This window comes from Melopsittacus undulatus, chromosome 5 (genome assembly GCF_012275295.1).
Source record: "Melopsittacus undulatus isolate bMelUnd1 chromosome 5, bMelUnd1.mat.Z, whole genome shotgun sequence".
NCBI classification, from domain to species: domain Eukaryota; kingdom Metazoa; phylum Chordata; class Aves; order Psittaciformes; family Psittaculidae; genus Melopsittacus; species Melopsittacus undulatus.
The window spans coordinates 1,405,942-1,416,726 of NC_047531.1; the positions used below are offsets into that span (position 1 = coordinate 1,405,942).

Genomic DNA, 10,785 nt, shown 5'->3' on the forward strand with positions numbered 1-10,785 from the left:
GGGGAATATTAAAATGTTTCAAACATAAGGAAATTAATTTAGATCTAGGGTCCTACATATAAACAATCATCAACCTTAAGTCAAAAAAGCATTTGCTGCTTTCAGGGTATTTAGGGAAATAAATGCATAGAACTGCAAGAGGCAGATGTTGTTATAAAAGAGGAAGGCTCAGCAACTGGTTTCCATGAAAACAGAAAATGATAATCTAGGTTTGAATTATGTCATTTATGGACAGAGTTAAATTCAACAGCCACTTGCAGTCCCCAAAACCAAGAGAGATCTCTATGAATCCAAAGATGATGATGATGGTTACTGTTATTAAAAGCAATGTTTCAAACTTCAAGCAAATAAAAGGAACATTTGCTTTTGAAAACTGAGCTGAAGTTGTGATATTTTAAAGAACAAGGTCTCTAGAACTGAAAATAGAATTTTTCATTTGCACTTAATATTATCTTATTATTAATTTATTAATTAACATTAATAATGGTGTCCCTGCCCATGGCAGGGGGGTTGGAACTAGATGATCTTGAGGTCTTTTCCAATCCTAACTATTCTATGATTCTATCAACTTAAATACTATATATATATTTATATTTTTTATATATATATTATTTATATTTTATATAAATATATTTATATAATATATAAAACATAAAAACATATAATTATTATACATATATATTACATAAAATTATATAAATAGTATATATTTATATAAATAAACACAACATGTTTTCTTTATTTTAGTTCAGCTATAAACTGACCTCACTTTTTCAAAGGTAGAACAAATGTTCACTGAGTACAAAGTATGAATTCAAGCCCAAAATTGTAGAATCAGATTTTCACACCAAACTTTATCTGCCTTCCTTCCTTCTTTCTCAGAATTAAAAAAATATATAAATAAATACAAGTCTGACCACCATGAACATGGTATTTAACTCCCTCTTGTACATGTGGGAGAGAGGGCACACAGACCTGTGGAACTGGTTCCAATCTCACTGATGATGTTGAGGTTGCTGTGCAGAATGTGTTGCAAAACTGAAGTCTAACAGGTAAGGAAAAAGATGAAAATAGTGTGCTTGTTCTGATGCTCTGCCTGGTGTATTTGCCACTGCCTCTTTATTGCTCTGAATCAGACTTACAGAGATCTTTCTGATTGAGTTCCCTGCCATATCTGCAGGCATCTCAAAAAGATATGTGTTCTAAGAAAGAGGGGTTGGGTTTTTTTCTCACTAACTGAAGCTGGTGAATCGTTTTGAGATGGAAGACTCTCCCTTCTCTTTCCCAAGATGAGAATAAATTACTAAAATGATAATTTTATATTCTCATGCATTCCTGCCTTAATAGAAGTGCTTTATTTGCCTAGATGTGTATTGGTTATTGCTTACTAGGAAGCTGGAAGAACCCAAAGGAAGATGAGCAGATTGTGTTAGTTTAATTTAGTATGATCTGATTTTGCTAGATCTTCTCATCTGATTTAGCTTTTCGAAACAGTGAGTGGAGAGGACAATTTTCCAACCTATGACCTTTCAACACACTTTAAACTGCTCCTGAAACACCATGGTGATTAAACATACATAGTGTGTGGTGGCTGTCAGAGACATTCATTGAAGGGCTAGACTTTCTGCCTTTCTAGTCACTCTGAGTGGCCCCAAGATTGCTGGTCATCTGTTCCCCTTGCGATGTAGACAGGACTTACAGTGTTGGCAGTGAGATTTGTAAGCAAAGCAAATGTTAAGGATAACGTTCAGGTCTGTTAGCACATTTGCCCAGGGATGTTTTAATATCTGTGAGAGAGTTTCAGACTGATAACTGCTTTCTAAGCAGTGGAAAATCTCAGTTTTTCTTAGGCAGCATATTATTCTATAGCTAAAGCAATGCGTTAGCAGAAAGCAGTGAAGGAAGATGCTGAAAGCAGTGAAGGAAGATGCAGAAAACATGCTGGGAGAGTAAGGCATGGCTCCATGCTAGAATAACTATAGAGGAGCACAGACTAGGTCTCCTCTAGTGCAGAAACTGGAAGGAGTGAGGAGACATCTTCAAGGAATTTGAGAACAGCTCTCCAAGATGCCAGTGAAATGAAGCAGGACCAGCTCGACAGCATTAAGACAACCTGAGAACCACCTCAAGTAGTAAAGACTTCAATGCTGTAGAAATAACCTTTGTGTAGAGAAAAAAAGAACTAATGCTTGTCCACTTGTTGACAAGCCATACAGACCCTCATAAGCATCTGCTTACAAAGCAACTGCTCCTTCCTTTAAGTGTGCCATGGATTTTGCCTGTTTATGGTTCAAGTGACTGCATAAAGAAAGTCCCTATTCCTTGTTCTAGCTTTCTTCTCCAGTTTAGCCACCTTAAGAAACAAATTAAGAGTGGCCTCAAAGACAGAATTTCACTGGTTAGAAATCACCAATGAGAATTACAGTGCTCATTCAGTCACTCGGGTTAGGGACAAAACCCATGTCAATGCTGGAAGTACTCTTCAGGTTCTTAATATCCTCACAGATGACCTCTGGCAAAACACAGTTTTGCTTCTGGAATTTACTTGTCTATTACACAGGGAAATGTTCTGCATCTTCCAAGGCTGTGCATAGGTCAATCCATACTGACCATGAGAAAAAGAAAAGCATTGCTATTAGGAAGCTTCAATTGTGTTTTCATCATTCATTGCTGTGGAGACTGAATCAGATGGAGCAGGTGATCAAGTCAGGTAATTAGTGAAATGACTAAATTTGAAGCTCCTGTTGTGAAACCTCTATACAGAGGGCAGGACTACCTTGTGTTCTGCTTTCCTTTTGTGCAAGTGCGAGTGATACATAGTGCAGGATGGAACTGGGACAGTGAGAAACAGACCAAGGAACTACAGCATGAACTTAAACTCACTCCCATGTAAGCTCCCTTGCCCAGTTGCCTACTGACCCCTCTCTGATTGACTCAGAAGTTCATAATCTGTTTCTAAGGTCCCTTTGTCTGCTTTAAGAGCTTGTTTGGAGATCCTGGTTTTTGTTTCCCCTCCTCCAGGAACTGAAGTATGTTTCTAGTGCACTTTAAGAAGATTTTGGAAAGGATATAAAAACTTTGCAAGCAATTTGTCTCTGTAATGCAGGCTAATTTATACTAGCACAGGTGAAAGGGACAGGAATCGAAAACATGAATGATACCAATATGTTACCAGTAACCAAGTGCATATGCACAGAACCCTTATATTTATTGTTATGCAGATATGTGCAGCATATAGCAGCAATAGCAGATTAAAATAGAAGGAGGTTAATATCCAACTGACAGAAGAAATCTGGTATCTTTTTGGTGGGCAATGTAGACTTTATAGGAGGACTGATGCATCAATTAAAGTCCTGTTATTTGGGCTCTCTAGTGGAGCTGAAAAGAGTTTTGGTATAGTACCTTGATTACATTATGTATTTCAGTTGTCCTATCAGTTAAACAGGGATGTTTGTAGGACTGGATAATTCTTTATTGATGTAGCTCATTCCACTTTCACAAGAGTTTTCCTTCATACTCTGTACATGCGCCTGACTTTCTCCATGGCTGCTCCACACAGAGCTGAGCATCACTTGTGGGCTGGCAATATAATTGTATGGGCTTGATATTAACGGCCAGTGTTCTACATCCTTATGCCCCCATGTTGCTGCTATCATCCTCAGATACAAGGGTTCCATGGTGGCAATTTCAGACGTCCTACTAAATGCTCCTTTAGGCAAAATACCAATTGAAGCAAGGATAGCAGATACATTGTTAGGTGCTGCAACAAGGGGTTCTTTCTTGGCAAAGGCTTGCACAGTGGGCAAGAGTTTCTGTATTTGAGCTATTTCTCAGCAAAGGGTCAATCTGGTAAGAAATGGACCTTTCCTTTTGGAGTACAGAGAAAGAGAAACTCCTTCTAAATTCAGATTAAACTTTGTACGTGGCTTTGGCTGAAAAGAAAGTAAAAGTAAAAAGCAAGACTTTGAATGTGCACAATGTGTTCATTCACACTTTCTAAATTAGTTCTTTCTTTTAAAAAGACTAACTTCTATCAGTGTTAAAAAGTAAATTTCCTGACATTTTGTTTCAAAACTCTGCATTTTACCTAGAAGCTGTCATAAAAAGTGGAAAATATAGACAATTAGTGAGTAAAATAGACTAATTTAATATCAAACATAACATTATGGGTCTACCTAGATTTTTTTTGCTGTTATTTTCAAAAACGAAGACCTGACACTGAACATCTTGTGTCACTTTGACATTAGCATTTTTGCTCTAGATCTATTCTGGCCATCAGCATGTAAAACCTATTATTGACACAGCTTTACTTTGGGCTTCCTTCATGGCCTCTCTTTGAGAGATAAAACTCCTTTCTGTCTTCTCATAACAGGAATCCAGTGCTGCCATTGCTGATTTCAGGTTTTACTGATACACATGTCATTAGGAAGCTGAAGGTATGTACTGCAACATGACCTGACACCCCCAGTACAGAACAATATAATCATAGAATCATTTAGGTTGGAAAAGGCCTGTTTACACAGGATTGCCCTTAAAAAAATAGTATTATTTTATTATATTTGTCTCGCATGGGCATAAATGTGGTATTGTCCCAGAACAAGTTTTAAACCCTGCATTTTTGCATTGAGAGAAATAAGATAAAATCCAACCAGTCTCGGCCTTTTGTCCTGCTCTGAGACTTGTTCCTACTCCTCTCAAACCAGCTGGCACAAAAAGCAATTTGCAAATAGAAACACTTGCACCTATTTTACAGCAGTTGTCCACTGATGTGTTGTGACATTTCAGCTGATCATGAGAGGGAGATATCATTGTCTAACTATGTGTAATCGTAAAGCAGCCTTCCTGAACAGTAAAACACCTTAATAAGAATTCAAATGGGCAGAATATAGTTCCTCACAGTGAGATTAGCAAAAATAAACCCAAAACCTTCCACCAGAGCTGTAATACTCAGTGGTCACTGGTGACCAGCATGTCTCCATTCCTCCAGACAATTGCTCCTCTTTGTTCTTACTTCTGGAGTTTCACACCTTGCAAAAGCTGCTATAATTTGTAAGCCCTGATTCAGGAACCATCCTCAGTGCATTTCCAGTCTAGCCAACAAAATTACAACAAAGATAGATTTGCCTGGTGGCAATGATCAAATGTCTTTAAGAACTCGTCTTGCACAGTGCAGAATAACTTATTGCAGTTATAAGCTTCAGTTGCATTAGTATCCATGCGGAAAATATCTCCCTCTGTTTTATCAGACTAGCAAGCTACCAATGAAGATGAATTCTTGCTCAGGGTAGCATCCTGGATTGGAAAAGAATGTAGTGAGAAAGCCTGACATTTGTCTTCCAATCAGAAAACCAATAAGCACACAAGCAAGGGTGGCAGGAAGGGGAGACATAAACATAAACATTACTTTAAGAGACCTTCTAATGTGCAATATTTATATACAAATAGCAACTAGTGTTACATGCAGTACTCTCAGGTTTGTGAAATATATCAAAGTAGAGCAAATTGGAATGAGTCCTGAGTTTCCATTTACTTTATCTAGCCCGACTTATCAATTCTTTTTACTCCAGGCTGATAAAGTAGAACTGCTGCAGACAAATGAGCTGGCGGAGCTGACATAATGTGTTGTCACAAAGAAATGCTGGATTAAAAAACCCCAACAACCCTGACTTTGATGGCCTCTGAGACTCCTACTTCGCTCAACCCAAATTAGTTGTTTACTTGTTCTTTAGCGAATGTTCAATATTACTCAGAGGTGAGCAAATAGAAAAGGAGTGTGCTCGTGAAGGGAATTTACTTCCATTTTCTCTTTGCCTTTTAAGTGGCAAAATGGAAGATGTGGGGGCTTGATGCTGGTCCTCTGTATCATTAATAGCAGAAAGTCAATGGCTTCAACGTGATTAGAATCAATTGCTTAAGTTTACAGGCTTTATTCCTTGAATTCAAAGATGCCTTGCATGATGCCAAGTTTAAGTAACATGAATATGAAGGACTGATTTCAGTTATCAGACAGCAGTAAGAGACATGTGCCTGTTGACAGAAGACCACAGCTCTCAGCTCTGCTGCCAGTGATAAGAGGAGTATCTTTGACTACTACCATTATGGAAATAAAACATAAAATTCTAATCTAATGATATAAATTATCTTTGTATCTGACTTTCTCAAACATTTTCATGTATTTCTTCCTACTTTTTGGGTTTTTTTCTGAAAATATCATTAGACCCATTCACAGTGGAAACCTGGGGCAGAAGTTACAACTAGAAGAGCTGCACAAAATGAATTGCTGGACCATCTTTTTTCACTCCTTAAGTACACATACAGGTAGTAAAAACTGATATAGTTCTGTTGAGATTAGGACTTAAGAGACAGGAGACATCATTCATTTGTCAGGGCCCCCGTAATTCAGATATAAAGTAGGTTCCTAAAAGGAGTTAGCAGGTGAACAAGAAATATAAGACAAAGAATTATGAAGCACATTCTGATTCTTTTTGTTCCAAGTGTAACACAGTTGAAATCAACAACCATTATGTTCAATGAAAGGATATTGAATTTGGCAGCAGTCATTTAAATCAAAGTCATCTGCAGTCTCTGCTGTGGAGTGGCAGCATATCTGAGTACTCTGCTACAAACTGCATCTACCAACTTAACAGTAGATGCAGAAAGCTTCCTGTTGTGCTCTGCACTTTCTGGTATTGGGTCTTATGTATTTATATCCACACTTTGAATTCTCTTTTTCACCTGGTAGCTTTAATGGATCTTGCTGTTGAGAAGCAAACACTGCAGACTGCAAACAGAGAGTGATATGTTCCTTAAGAATATTGGTAAACAATGCATTGAAAGACATTTTAAAGGAGAGAGAGATTCCCATGTTTATATGTAGCTCATCTGTGTTTATCTAGGTGCTTCTCCAGGCTCTTATTCATTTCAGGGTGCTGCTTAGAGCAAATATAGAGCTCTTGGCTCACTGAATATAACAAACAAATGGCAAAAGACTAGAGGTTTTGTATGAGCTGTGGTCCCCCAGCACTATACTGTAAGATACATTGTGCCTGCACTCAATGACTACAACTGCCACTTCTTTGGGTTAAAACAACCAGAAATCCTAGATTTGTATTTGGGTTTGGAATGGTTTCACCTGGAGTTGGCAATCTGAAACCAGGTAAGCTAGAAATCCCTTTAAAATCACTGGGGGCAATGCCTGTTCAGCTGGCACTAATATGCAGTTATATAGACATGTAGTAAAGGTGGAATGGCCTGAGATACCTCCCTAAGGTACCATCTATGTTGACTTTTGAATGAGTTGGTTTACAAAAAGTACCATACTGGTAAAGCACTGTGTGTTCTCAAAACAAGAGAAGGGTTTTTTTCATGCCGAGTTTACATCAATCTGAGACCCTCATCAGAAGCAGAAGAAATACTCCAAATACATCAAACACATGATAACATCTCAAGCTGGTGAAGCTGCTAGCTGCAAAGCAAACTGCCAGTAGCCAGCTGTCCTGTGGCAGTGTGAGGCTGCCAAATAACCCCTGTATTGAAATAAAACATGCAAACCATCTCAAAGAACAAATAGATCCTCCAAACAAGACTTGTGCCCAGATAACTTGCAAACAAAGGAGAGCCTGTGTCCTCCAGTGGATTAATTGCTACAAGTACCTGCCATGTTCTCATCACAGCTTTGATTCTGTAGCCTTAAGGAAAACAAAGCTTTCATTGCCTGCAGTGATGCCTGAGACCGTGTGTTTGACAATGTAAAGGGTGAAGGATTATGCCAAGAGATGTTTGCTTGCACACGTGATGGCTCATGGGTCCCTCTTAAAGTTAGCTAGGTAATAATGGTATGATGTGCTTCTGAATCTGACAAATCCAGATATGATATTAAATAATGAGGCCCAATAAGCAAACAGTGAGTCTTTATCCTGAAAACCTGCATTTTTGATTGTATCATTGCAAAAGAATGCATGTGTTTAGATACAGATAGGCAGGGCTATTGATTGTGCAGTCACTTACTCCAGGCTAAAAGGCAGATGGTTACATTATTGTTTGATCTGCAATATTTTGGTGTGAAAACTATCACTGGAACTAACTGGAAAATGAAAGCAACAAAATATTGGAGCTTGGTTTGAATATCCAAGTACCCAACCGATAGAGAACCATGAGCTGTACTGAAGCTGGTTCTTCCAGTGATGAAAACTGATGCAAAGAGACACTGAATCAAGGCAAAATATATTCTTCCAAAAAATGAAGTCAACGCATCTACTTGGAAAGTCCATGTGGATGCTGACACGTTTATTACATTGAGCACCAGTTACTCTGCTCATTATCACTGGCTTTGGTTAAAACAAATATTTATGGATATTGCAAACCCTGATTTTGCAAAGACTACTGCATTTGTCCCCTTATTTTTTCAGTGACTATAACCTGAAGTTAACTCTGACATCCTGTGAGCACAAGGAAAATGACCAAGTAGCACTTTCATTTTCCATAGTCACCATAGGATCCCATTATTCTATGGCAACTCCGTCATATCTTTTGTCGTGTCAGAGAGAGTAACAAGATAAAATATTGGATTTAAAGTATTAATCTTTCAATTTTTCTCTATAGAAGCAGAGTCAATAGCTTCATTTCCCCAGTTAAGGCAAACTAAATAGTGGAATGCTTTGAGTCGCATGTTTGACCCCCTCTCATTTTTAATTAACCGAATCCCTGTTTAGATAATGTGAATAACCATCCCCAGCAAACTCACCATGACAGAAACTGTAGGAAACACTGACATCTTGTGGACCAAAAGATTACTTTTCTCAAATGGTACTCTCGTGTATTGAGGGCATACAGTTGTAGTGCAGAATTCAGTAGGTCTACAGAGGTCAGAAAGTACACAATCCATACATATATGAAATTTCTTATAAGTACCTCATATGCTAAATATAAAGTGTATATATATATGCAAATATACACCTATACATATATACATATACATGCATATACACCTACTGAGAAAAAAAGTGCTTCTATTTACATCTCTGTTGTTTTAACAGGTTTTACTGCAGCTTGTGACTATGTTCTTGCTAGCTTTATGAAGCACAGCGAACAGGCTCTGTGACTGTCAACAGGGCTAATTCCAGAATTCCTGCTTTTCCTTTGTATCTATCTTTTTTTGCCTAACAGAAAGCTCTGACATACACTTTCTCCTTTGGAAAGTGTATAATGCCACATTGCATTGAGTAAAACAGCAGAACTGTGCAAATGAAGGGGCAGAGCTGCTGAATATATGGGGTACAAAATGCACTAAATATTAAAAAGTACCGTTAAAAATGTGGCTCACAGCCTCTTCAATATTTCTTTCAACAGCTTGTGTTTTAGTCATAAAATATATAAACTGCCATAGGCAGCAATTCATTGATGGTAAAGCACAGGCAGTATCTGCCCCTCTATGGAATGGAGCAGCAGTGGCACCTACTGGCCTTGGTCATCTCTCAGCAGGTAAAATTTCTCTCAATCTCCACCAAGCTGTCTTAAATACCTCCCCACCCTGCTAGTAAATGCATCCCGACGAAAAACCTACACCCTTCTACTCTTGGTGCACAGAGAAGCCTATAGCAGGCGTGTTCTGGTGATGCAAAGGATAGGGAGAACTGAGCACATGTATTTCAAAAGCAATGGAAATAAGCCCCATTATCAGGCCCTGCCAAGCAATCCCAGCTCAGAGTTTACAGACTATGACTGTAAAGGAGGAAATGAAGGATGTCCCCATCAAGAGTGATGGCAAAAAGAGGGTTAGCTTTTCTTGCGTATGATCTGACAGGAGAGTATATATGTATCCAAAAAGATCAATATTCATAAATATCCAAACCTCTTTTGTACCAGGAAAAAGCCTTAGACTCCAAGTCAATTTTTATGCTCTCTGAAGTTTCTTTCTTGAGATGCCACCAAAAAAAACGCAGCTGAAATCTGTGTATCAGGTTATCTATCAGAGAATGGACTTGGCAGGTGGAAAGTACAAACATGCAAACCATGTTGGTTTATAAGGTACAATTATTTCTCTTCATGTAATCTTGGTGAGGCAATGAGAGATGGAGAGGCTTGGAGTAAAGATAAAAGGGAAGGGCTGTAAAATGTAATGGCAAAAATACAAAGGTATGTATGTTTCAAGGTATGGGCCTCAGATTTATCCCCCTTCTTTGCTCTTTTGTGAAGCAGCATCACTGCTGTGACTGATATTCAAAATTCACTTGCTTGAAACCATAGTTTTTCACTGGGCAACACAAAAACTTATGTCAAAATGGTTTTAATTATTGAGTTCACCAGGTCCAAGTACCTGCAGATAGGAACAATAGTCCGTAACCCAGTGAATTTCAGATAACGCCTATCTTAAGGCATAGGATAGACCCCAATCTTAATTCATATGACTCTATTTTCTTGATTTCTCCCCAGGATCTGGTCTGTGTCAAAGCTGTGTCAAAGCTCTCTAGCGAGAAGCTCAGAAAGATCTTGGGCCAAAATTGCCTCTTATCTCCATTAGTTGGCTTTAGGAGTAACTTTAGGACCAGGAGAGAAGCCATGCTGTTTGTTTTCCTTTGGGCTGCATCTGAAGTGCACCTGGTATGTGGAAAGTCAGTTGTATATATGTGGAGGTGTAAATCTTCCAGTTGTCCTGATAGTTCTTCTGTGATAGGACCATCAGGCAGAAAATAAACCCTCACTTAAGAGAAGTCATCCTTGTGTGGGATCCTTTCTAAAAGGTTTCTCATATCATAGAGAGCCTAAAAAGGTCTCTAGTGTCACCGT

General features: G+C 38.4%; 1 long non-coding RNA gene across 1 annotated transcript; it reads left to right on the forward strand.

The window, feature by feature from the left end:
- The first annotated feature begins 1,000 nt into the window (after positions 1-1,000).
- LOC115945213 (uncharacterized) lies at positions 1,001-4,436 on the forward strand. The gene is made up of 3 exons (XR_004079602.2): positions 1,001-1,052; positions 2,561-2,710; positions 4,373-4,436. It is a non-coding gene; the product is annotated as an uncharacterized lncRNA (long non-coding RNA).
- The last annotated feature ends 6,349 nt before the right edge of the window (positions 4,437-10,785 follow it).